The sequence below is a fragment of the Microchirus variegatus genome, assembly GCF_963457635.1.
Source record: "Microchirus variegatus genome assembly, chromosome: 11".
NCBI lineage: Eukaryota > Metazoa > Chordata > Actinopteri > Pleuronectiformes > Soleidae > Microchirus > Microchirus variegatus.
Genome location: NC_139812.1, coordinates 6,023,820 through 6,036,055, shown reverse-complemented (window position 1 = coordinate 6,036,055; position 12,236 = coordinate 6,023,820).

Here is a 12,236-nt window from a genome sequence, read left to right as displayed (position 1 = left end):
CGGGTTATTGCATTTTAACATCTTGTTTAACCTTGAACATAAATAATAGCACACGTTAATATTAATTGGCACTTTATTTCATATTTGCATATTTTCTATGTAGCATTTTAATAATTGGTATTTATTGAATGTTTGAATTGATTGAAAAAACCTTTCTTGTATTATAATTGTTTGTCTTGAGGCAGGTGCTGTGGTGGCCACTCAGGAGAATTAGATTGCTAATGATTTAGCAACTATGAGAGCACATCAGCCAGGAGCTCATTCAGCTCATTCATTCACTGATCCATCCACAACACACCCAGTGGTGGAATGTAACAAAGTACAAATACTTTGTTACTGTACTTAAGTACATTTTTCACGTATCTGTACTTTACTTGAGTAGAATAAATAGTGCATACTTTTTACTTTTACCTCGTTACATTTTGCAGCAATTATCTATACTTTCTACGCCGCTACATTTCTACAATACAAATCATGAGGGAGCGTGCCATTGGCATGCTGAGTGCTGGGTTGAGCGTTACAGCTGTGGCAGCACAAGTGAATGACGCCGTATTCACCAGACATGTCACCTATCGAACAACTTTGGGATGTTCTGGATAGGCGTGTCCACCGGTTCCAGTTCCCCAGAACGGCGGCCAACTTCAAGTGGCTCTGCAGGAGGAATGGGACAACATCCCCCAGGCCACGATCGACAACCTGGTGTGATGGCCATGTGTCGCCGGTGTACTGCTCTGCGTGAGGCTAATGGTGGACACACACACATTATTGAAGTTTGTGAACTTAGATCATCGACCCCCATTGTGTTATTCCTGCCATTACTGCAGGACTTTTGTTTTGAAATTGATCCTAATGCTCGCAAATTAAAGCCACTTTATTGATAAAGTTGTACTGTTATTTTTGGATAGTTACTCTGTTTTGTCACAAAACAATGACTACAAGTTTTTCTTTGTGTGTTTATATTTTTGTTGAGTGTAGTTATGGAGGTCTACTTACATACATTAACTTGTTTTTATGGTCAAAAACCTCCTAGTTGCTGTAAATGAGCCAATCTCTTCTCACTGAAGCTCTCGTCAGCCGCGGTGTTTCAGACTGAAATCTCACACCCAGAAGACAGACTGTGTTGTGATTGGCCAGCCAGCATGAGCGTTCCCAACTGTCTTGTGATCGGCCAATACCCGGAAGTGGCATAATTAGCACACCCACGCTCAGAAGAAATACTATTTACATAAATGGACCGGGTTTTTTCAGAGATCTCGCTGAGCCCGAGATCACAATACAACACAGCGTTCTCTGCAGTGGCTTAACTGCTTGTTTCGAACCTCCAGGGCTTCATAAATGAGGTAATGTCACAGCTACACACCAAAAAAAACAGCGTTAATTGTAACTTTAGGCTTTAAAGAATTATTAAAAACTAAAAATGTAACACTTTTTAGGTCTTAAAAAGTCTTTGAGAATTAGTTTTAACTGAAACATATCTCACTGGTAGGTGATCTGATTCACAGTCTGCGGTTCTGCCCAGAGTAATGAATTGGATCATCGCTTCCACCTGCCTCTAAATAATGTTTAATCTTTTAAGTTATGCTGAAAGTATGTTCTTGCTTGGTTCAGCTCTCCAGGGAGCTGTTCTAGTGAGGAACCACAGCAGAAGGTGAAAATGGGATCTCCTCACTGTTAATTATAGATCACAACAGAAGAAAACCGGGTATTAATAGAACCACATCTTTATGCTAATTGCTTTTTTTCCCATACATAATTTTTTTAAGCAACAACCATTTTTGGATTTGAGATCAAACAATGAAAAGCTACTTTGAAATTCTACCGCTGTTGTGCAAAGATGTCTCTGCTCTTGCCTAACAGGGTTTCCTCTCTGCAGACTGTATGTGATTGAGTATGGTTGCATTTTTATAATCATGCATGGCTGATTTTCCTTTGTTGACCTGGTAAATAAGGCAACAGGCAAATACAAAAAGCTTCTGTGGCACAACACAGAGCCAGATGTTCACTTCTTCTCACTTCTCTCTACTCTTACATCTTTCAAAGTTTAAAATTCAACTTTTTTTTTCTGACCCTGTTTTTGTAAACTTACATGGGTGTCACAGAACTGAGTCAACTTCCCTTTTTTTCATGTCAGAATCCTGAAGAATCATCACTGCAAAAAACATTTAAAGGAAAGAGTCAGACAGTAAACACAAAATGCATTGTAGATGAGGAGTATGTCATCACTGACTCTAACTGTTTTATAAACTTATAAATTGATACAGCACAGTATGGCCCAATTCTAATTCCTATCTTAACCCTCAAGCTTAACTGGCTTCAAAACCAAGTGTTGAGGGTCATTTTGTCACTTAGAAATGGGACACCCCTTAAATGCAGATACGTCTTCAGACTGTGGGGGGCAGAATAACGCGAAAGCTGCGTCCAGTCTGTCAACTCCAAAAAATAATAAGAAGAACACATTTACGTCACAATTATTTATTACGATCCATTTGTCAGTCAAGTTATTAGGTTGTCACAAAAGACCGTAAAATAAAAAGAAATGTTACGCAACAATGACGTCAGTAATCTATAATATGGGCCTAAACTACGATAATACAATGCTTTTCATAATTTGTATATATCTATTAACAAAGAAAATACTTAATTTGTAGCGTACTCGTTTCGCTGCTTTCGGCGCCATCTTTGTTATGGCAAAACACGCAATGCATTCTAGGCAGCCCTTGCTCCCAAGGGTGGTCTCAGAAAATCTCAATATTGAGGGCGATACAGCCCATAAACTTACCCCTCCACTTAATTTTCCTGAGAATCGGGACAGCACTTGCACTAGAGGGAGCGCGTATTTTTGAGATTGAGGGTTAAGATTGAGGGTTAAGCAAGGAATTGGAATTCACCCTATATCTGCTCCTGGTCTACTTCTTCTGTCCTTACCTCACGCCCCTCTTGTCCTTTCTCTCCCCCACATCTCCTCTGTCCCCCATTTTGACTTACACCCCAAGGCAGATGGCTGCACCTCTTTTACTCTGGTTCCGTTAAAGTTTTTTTTTTCCACTGATGCCCTGTGCTTGCTCATTGTGTGGATTGTTGGTTTTCTCTGCTCTGCATGATGTTGCCTATGTACAGTGCCTTGAGATGATGTTTGTTATGATTTGGCGCTATACAAATGAAATTGAATTGAATTGAATAATAATTAGATGTTTGCCTGCACAGTTTGTGGAATGTTTGTTTTCCAGAATTAAATGAAAACTTGTTAAATCTTCGATTTTGTGCCGTTTTTTTTCTGTGACCAATCGAGTCTAACTTTCCGCTCTCCGTGGTGCAAATTTCACGCTACTTTTCTGCTATTTCTCCCTCTGACGTTTGTGCTATCTCTCTCTCAAATCCACTTATAAAAATGAAAATTATATAAACACAATTAATTTCTCAGAATTCCAGTGTGTTTCATTAGTAAGAAGCTGTAGGCCACAGTAACAATCAAACACAGCCTAGGCTATTTACAAGATTTAAACAATCAGGATTTCTGATCACTGTTTTGTGAGTTTAGATAAACTGACAACCGATCACGATCCAAACAGGAGGGAGCAATATGCCTATTTAAATTACTTGGTTATTTACTGTATATTCTTATGTGCTGTTTACTGAGTATCAACAAAAGTATTCTTATGCAGTTTTTTACCAATGTACCTCTCCCGTGATTCCGTCCATCTGTCCCTCAATAAAACTTTTCTGGTTCTGTTTATTTATCTGCCTGTGGTTGGAGTTTATTCTTTGTAATTCACATAACATTCAGATGTTGTCAGTAAAGTAAAGACACTGAGCTTCTTCTTCCTTCAGAGGTAAACAAGCTTCTCTCTGAGCAGATTACACTGATGTGACATATCGTGTTGCACCCTTTGACCCACACACACACATTCATTCCTTAAATTAGATGTTTGCACTCCTCTTGCATGAGGCAATTACCATATTGTGTCATTCTCCGCGTACGCTCATTAAGAAATTACACTCACAAATACTCCACTCTGAATTACAGCGGGATGAGAATCCAGCAAGCATAATGAGCAGGGCTTGATTAAAATTTAAGTTTTAAGGCGGTTTTGTTTGTTTAGTGTGTGTCAGCACTGCACTGCATCCAATAAGGCAGCTTATGGAGCTAATTATACTGTTTCCTGAGGTCTGTTACAGTCTCGTTTCTTGTTTAAGTTAATTTTAATGGCAATTTGTTTCAAAATTACACTTTAATTGAACCAGGACCTGTTTTTATTAACCCTCAAAACATTTTGGCATTTGTGGCCCGCCCTCCCACAGGTGGTGGGCTATGCCCAGCCGGGTGCAGGCCCGACCACCAGGCGCTCGCCATTGTGCGCCTCCCCCAGGCCTGGCTCCAGAGGGGGGCCCCGTTGACCCGCTTCCAGGCGAGGGAATGTGAGCTCCATTTATTTAAATCATCATAAGAGGTCTTTGATCTTTTTATCTTTGTATCTTCACCAATAGGCTAAATGTTGCCATATGTATTTGCCATATTTGAGAGAATGTACCTTTAAGTTTAAACAAAAAGAATGGCTTTTCATTTCACTTTAATAAATGTCTTTTGGTGGCTGTGCAGAGGTGATGTTATGCTCTGATTGCTCAGTTCTTGGCTACCACACACAATCCAATCTGCTGTTGGAGAGATTAGCCTGTCTGGACCAGTGAATGCCAAATCACTTGTGTATGTGTTTTTGTGCATGCCAATGCTGTGCAGTGGGTTTGTGTCTCTTATTTAGCTGGCATTAATCAAGGTGGCAGATTAGTAGGAGAGGTTTAATGCTGCAAAGAATGGATGTGTGTGTGTGTGTGTGTGTGTGGGGGGGGGGTGTGCGTGCGTGTGTGTGTGTGTGTGTGTGTGGCTGCTGAAATCAAAGGGACGAGGCGATGAAAATACACATCACAGTGAACCGCCATGCCAACAGTTCTCCAGCCACCATCCACAGCAACTGGTTTTCCCAGCGGTCACATCAACAAGCTCGGCAATGTGCCACATTACAGACAGGCAGTTTATTCCTTGTTTACACCATCAAGTTTATCCTTAGGGTATAAGTTTTTTTTTTTTTTACTTGTCACTGAGTTTTACATAAAGTCGTGGGCCAGGAACAGTCAATAGAAACACCCTAAATTGAAGAAAGAGTTGATAAATTGTTTGTAACTCTAGCAGAATCTTGTTACCGACAACTAAATTAAAACAGCCACACATACTCAGCAGTGCAACAATCAGACGCATCTATCCAAGGGTGTTTGGATGAAAAAGAAACAAGGGTTTAGGGCTGATCTCCTTTCTCTTTGCATCATTGGTCCAGGAAATAAAGCCAATGTGGAAGTGCCTGAAATCATGTTCCTCTTAAAGGGCAATCAGGTTACAACATAATCAATGAGTAAATGTACTTCAGGTACTAAGGCCATAATGCTCTCAAACATTGCTTAAAATTGAATTAAATATTTGGTATATATATATGTATATATGCATATATATAAACATATATATATGTGTGTGTATATATATATATATATGTGTGTGTATATATATGTATATACATATACATATATATACATACAATATGTTCAATGACAATATTTAATTACAAATATTTAAATATTTAATTCGTTAAAGTCCATATTAATCACTTTAAGGAATAATTTTCTCGTATCAGTAATCCTGTAACACTTTTGATAATTGCTTGGTATATACTAGTATTATGTCATGATCCTGTCCATCTTTCAAGCCAAATATTCTTACAGTTTCTTGTTTAAAGAAAAAAAATAGTTGGTCAATGGGGTGAGCAAATTGTGCTTGGCCAGCATGAGAAATATTTACTTAAATTGTCGGTAACGCTTTCTTTTACAGTCCCCTAATTACCAGGTATTTACCTGGTAAATTCATGGTAACACAAAAGTGTTACTAGGTAATTACCAAGGGTAATAAGAAAGTAAATACAGTGAAACTGTTGCCAAAATACTGGGCATTTACCTGGTAACTATATAGTAAATTATAGTGTGTTATTGGCAATTACTGCTGTTAATAAGAAGGAATGTACAGCGAAAACTGGCCTGAATGCTGGGTATTCACCTGGTATCTATATGGTAGATTTTAGTGTATTATTGGGTTATAAACTAGTAATAAGCAGGTACCTACAGTCCCCTAATTACTAGCTATTTACCCAAGGGGTAACCTAACCCTAACCCAAACTATGTGTGTAAGAACATGGTAATTACATGGAAACAAGCCTGGCTTTCTTTTACAGTACAGTTTTACTTTACTTACCGAGTACATTACCCAGTATTTTGGCAACAGTTTCACTGTATTTACTTTCTTATTACCCTTGGTAATTACCTAGTAACACTTTTGTGTTACCATGAATTTACCAGATAAATACCTGGTAATTAGGGGACTGTAAAAGAAAGTGTTACCAAATTGTCTTATGAATTGTCAGATGATCAACATCTGCAATATCAGCAGATTCTGGAGAACAATGTCCAGGAATCAGTGACAAAGTTGAAGTTGAAGTTGAAGCCGGGGCAAACCATCAAACTGAACTGGAGATGTTTTGTAAAGAAGAATGGTCCAAAATACCTTCCTCCAGAATCCAGACTCTAATTGGAAGCTATAGGAAGCGTTTCGAGGCTGTTATTTCTGCAAAAGGAGGATGCACAAATGTTTTCTTTTGTGGTGCCTAAACTTATGCACATGCCTAATTTTGTTTGAATAATTTTGTAAATCATATAAACTTTATTTCACGTCTTAATTATCACTGTGTTTGTCTCCTATATGATATATTTAACTGAAACGTCTTTTTCAAACAACCAATGATTTATAAAGGAAAATCATGAAGATTTACAGGGGTGCCCAAACGTTTGCATATCCCTGTATGACTACACAAATGATAACAGAATAAGCCACCCCCCCTATATTTTTTTTTTTCATGTATTGTATTGTTCTGTGTAGCAGTGTAGCTCACAACAATAGTATCTGTGCTCATACAGAGAGGTGTGGTTTCACTGACAGCTTAGACCAGGAGGGGGTTGTGCTATGTAAATGTGATGATTCTGTCTCTTTGCTCTCAGAAGGTTTAAATCTTTGAGGCTAAAATTCTCCCTAAAGCAGTTTGAGGAGTGCCTACATTCAAATGGTCACATCTTCTTCAAAAATTATCAGATTTACATGTGTTTGACATTGTTGGAAAGCTTTCAGAATCGGTAAATAACTCCAAATGTCCCTAAGTAGACTTGTGACCGGTTTTGCCATGGCTGGACACATGTAGTTGTACAGAACGAACCAGATCAGCCCGGTTTGTGGTGGTATATGATAATGTCAGTTTCCATCGGGCTGCTCTGGTCCAGGCCTGGTTCACCAACCACAATCAATTTGAAGTGGTATACCCCTTACTCACCATTTTGATACCCTATAGAGGAATTATTTTTGGCTTGGAGATGGCGTGTATATGACCGCCAACCACATGCCCACATGCCTCTTCTGCAGGCAATGGAACAGTGTCTGTGTTTTTTTTCTATTATTGTTATATATTTGTTTTTGCTATATCTGAATTCATGTTACTGCAATGTACAATACTGAGTAGGCCTATTTGCTTTTTTGGTTGTTTGAAAAAATGTGCCTTCTGAATAAACAGTGAAAATCAAAGACTGCAGTGTTTTATATAAAGTAGACTAGTGTGTTCCCCCTGATCTGAAAGTGTATGCATATGATGCTAGTATGTGTCATTTTGTCATCAGAGTTACATTTTGACAAAAGATTGTTAGGTTTTGATAGTAGAGTTTCAATTTGACACAGATGTGAATGCATATTTCCCAGTGTTGTGTCATGTTTACTTGTGTGTAGAGTTGCGAAATGTTTTCAAGTAACAGGCAAAAACTGTAATAAACATTTGGAACATAAATGCTTTTTTTTCTGAACTACATATAATTTAACATCAAAATGAAAACATTTATATGATATAATATCTTGATATAATTTTAAGCTCATATCGCCCATCCTTATTGCACAGTTGTTTGGACTTTCAAATCACCAGCTCCCTCCTGATAAGACCAGATGCTCAGTGGCCCCCAGGTCATGGAAGTGTGAGACCCCTGCATTTGTCGAGATGTATAGCCAAAAGAAGATAACTGGCAGAAGACCAGAAAACTCCTTTGCTGCAAGTTCATGATGGAAATATTAAAACACTGACTCTCGCTTGAAGCCACTCAATCAACATTTTGGAAAACAGGAAAAACACATTGACATTTTCCACATGGTGATGCTGAAGAAACATTTGACCTTTTCAAATGTATTTTTATAAACAGCTCAATGATCACGTATCTGAAAAGAAAAATAAAGCTATTCTGAGTCAAAGACTGAAAATGAAAGTTAAGTTGATGTTTGGCAATGCAGTAACATTGCTCATTAAAACCAATGCCAGTGTTACTGCGATCACCCACTTCATGTCTTTCTCTTGAGGAAAAATTCCTGAAAATGTGTTTTCACAATGTCTGAAATAGAAAACTAGATCTGGTGATGATTATAAATGAGACCACCACAAAGATGCGGGCAGCAACAGTATTTTGTGTCATGCTCCATTAAACTGCTTCCCACAGGGTTTTTGGAAGAATGAAAACAAAACTTGAATTCATAAAATACAAATCTGTATTTGCACTAGTAAGGTGAGCTTGCTTCGAACAAGTTGTAGTTTGACGGAAAACACGCATCCACAGAACATTTCTGAAGTGAATTATAATTGCTCAAAAACCCACCAGTTTGGTGGTATAAGAGCATACATTAAATACATTAAATGTGTAAATGTTAATGATTGGCATAGATCCCGATTAACTTGAAAATGGCTGAAACTCAGCAGTGCAATGTTGCTGCTACTACTGAACTTCAAACGAAGTGAAATGAGAGACAGGAGGAGGTGAGGAGGGATACAAATCGGGGGGAACTGTTGAGGGACACAGCAAGGACATCTCCCAGGAGCCATATGGTGAGGGAGATGGTTTTATACGGTTGTGTTTGTCTGTCTGTTCTGTTTAGGACTTTTTTTCCCCTATGAAACGCCACAGGCCATGTGTCTGTAATAATCTCTCTCTCTGTGTTTCTCCTGCTCTCACACAAATCTGCTTGTGGTTGTCATCGTGACTGATGACCGATGTTGACCCAAGGTGTGAGTGGGTGGTCTGTCTTTTATTATTAACTCCACACCTCAAACACTGATTTGACTCAAGGACCTTTATAACACACCAACACTTTGTCTTTGTGTGTGTGTGTGTGTGTGTGTGTGTGTGTGTGTGTGTGTACACATGTATTTATATACTTGTGAGGTCCGAAAAAAACATACAAACCTATGTTTGTGAGGACATTTTGACCTTTTGGAGGCATTTTGTCTGATCACCACAACTTTAAATGGCTCAGAGTTAAGACCTGGTTTAGAGTTAGGGTGAAGCACTTAGAGTTAGAGTACGCAGAAGCATTATGATGTGTCCTCACTAAGCTATTAAAACATTTTGTGTTGAAAGATGATCTGGTTTAAGTTAGGATTCAGACGGTATTTCTTGAACCTTCTTTCTGCTTCTTATTTTTCTGTTATTGCAGTTCCCATTAAATCAAAACTGAGTGTGACTTCATTATTTATTTATTTTATACATATCTATATATATATATGTCATGCCCTACCCTAATTTAAAAAAAATAAGATATCAAACATTTGTCTGACGTGTTGTTGTGGATGATTCCATCATAGTTGACACTGTGCTCCACATATAGAAAAAACAAAGCTAAACCACGAAACAATGGCTTGTATTTAAATTGAACTTCTTTGCCTCTGGAGAAGTGGAGCAGAGCCATTGTGTGTGTTCTGGGATGTGTTGCTAAACATATCTTTTTTTTTTTTTTTTACCAACATAATCCTTGTCATATCATAAGCCAGTGGACAATGAAGATCCTAATCCTGCTTTAAGAAGCTTTTCATAAATGGTGCACACACACATACACATGCACATGCACACACATGCACACACACGCACGCACACGCACACACACACACACACACACACCCCCACACACATACACACACACACACACTCTGGCTGAGAGCTTGGAAATATGCTTTCCATAATTTTAAATCTGGATTTGAAAGTTATTTAAAGTTTAGTGCAGGTGAATCCCAAGTTCAAGATATAATAATTTAGACACTCACAATATCAGATTAGAGCAGCCACACTGCACAGTTCATATTGACAAGGGAGGTCTGACTTGTTTTCTTCATATGTGGAAACATTATCTTTGACCACAGTTTCTGTATCTGTTACAATCACAACACGTACTGTACCCATTTCAAGTCTCCAGCTGGCTGCCCATTCTCCTGTCCACACTCTTTCCTCTTCCTTTTAAACTTCCCCATGATGACGCATTGTCCCTCTCCACTCACAGCGCAGAGATGTAATCACTGAAATGAAGCACAAATGGATGGAGAGGAAAGACAGAGCGGAGGGAGCAGTAGAGAGAGAGAGAAGCTGCAGGTAGCCGCCATAAGCCATAACACCTATCCAGGGTGTACCGCACCTTTAATCCTATGTCAGCTGGGATTGGCCCCTGCAACCCTCATGTTGAGGACAACGTAGGAAACAATGAATAAGTATCATGTGTATGATGTAAGGACATCCTGAACTTGGAGCTTGGAGCAACAACCCCAAACAACCCCATTTGAACATAGCGTATTCATGTAATAGGTTAACAGTTATCTGATGGTTCCTCAAATACAACAGACAGACTGGCTATCAGAGAAGCAGTGCGACGTCACTCTCAGGAATTAGACTTCTACTATATATTGACACATATTGTATTAGTCTTGTGATATCTTGAGTTGGAATGTTGCATCTTCAACGTGGAATTATTTGTTTTTAAACTAATGTAACAAATTAAATAGGCAGACAGTCAATTTAATAGGACATGGTATCTCAAAGCCACTATCCAGGTGCAATCTCATATAGGTTTTTTGTGCTCACGTTGAGCTTCTCTTTAAAAAAAACTAAAAACTAAAAAAAAAAAACACTTCACAATTCACAGCAGGAATTGCACTCAAACAGAATCTTTGTCAACCTGGCAACAAGTAGCTGACAGATGCACATAACTGCTCACACACTCCCCATATGACAACCTGAGTGACTCCATTGCCAGCAAGATAATGATTGCCTCATCCCTTTGATTCGGATGCGTGTTGACATGATTGCATCATGTCGTCTCAGCACAGTGTGTCAGCCCCACATTCACGCTGCCAGTCTCCCATTCTACCACAAACCACATTTTTTTTAAATTCAGGTCTGTGCCTGGGGAGGGGACTGGGCCACTTTTGTATTGTGACATGGCACACTATCAGGCTGGAAGTTGCCTTTATGAGATTATTCAAATCAAAGAATGTATTGATTGGTATTAGAGTCTGCTAAGAAAACATTCATGACAACATACCTCCGCCACCAGGGTGGTTTGTTGTGACTGTGGACCCACTGTGAAATCACCATTTCAAATTATATTTGAAAGAGAGGTTGCCTGACTTGTCTACTGCACATCCACCTACAACTGTAACCAGGAACATATTGTATGATACCATCTGTCAAATTGGAAGGGACACATCTTTGAGTCTGGTTCTGAGATTTCTTCCTATTCTGCCTTACTATGTACAGAGCCTTATGGCAATGTATGTTGTGATTTAGCGCTATACAAATAAAATTGAATTGAATTGATTTTTTTAATGAAATCAAAGGGTAACTTATGATACTAATGTGATACATGGCTCACGATAATGCCAATTGCCTAATTTATATTCCTTTTGGTTTCCTTTTCATTTCTGGTAATCTTTTTGTCCCTTGGGTGGTACACATAAAAGCATACAGTGATGCACATAAATCTGTGTAAATTCATTTATTCGTTTTTCAAAATAAAATCAGAAAAAAAATAAAAAAATTTTTTATAATATCTGTAACGGATAACGACTTGTTTTTCCAATTTCCGATTTTCCGAGCGATTCCCGTTTAATCCAATTTTGATCAATTCAAGTTGCATGACCCACAAGTGACCTGTACTAGAACTCTATCAGAGGGCCTGCAAAACAAACCAAAGAAGAAGACGTATTGCCAGACTGGAGGATTATTCTGCCATGATTTGGCATCTTTTTACGTATTAGAGCCAAGTGTTATAAGAGTAGCGTGGCCCCGTGAAGGTGGTGGAG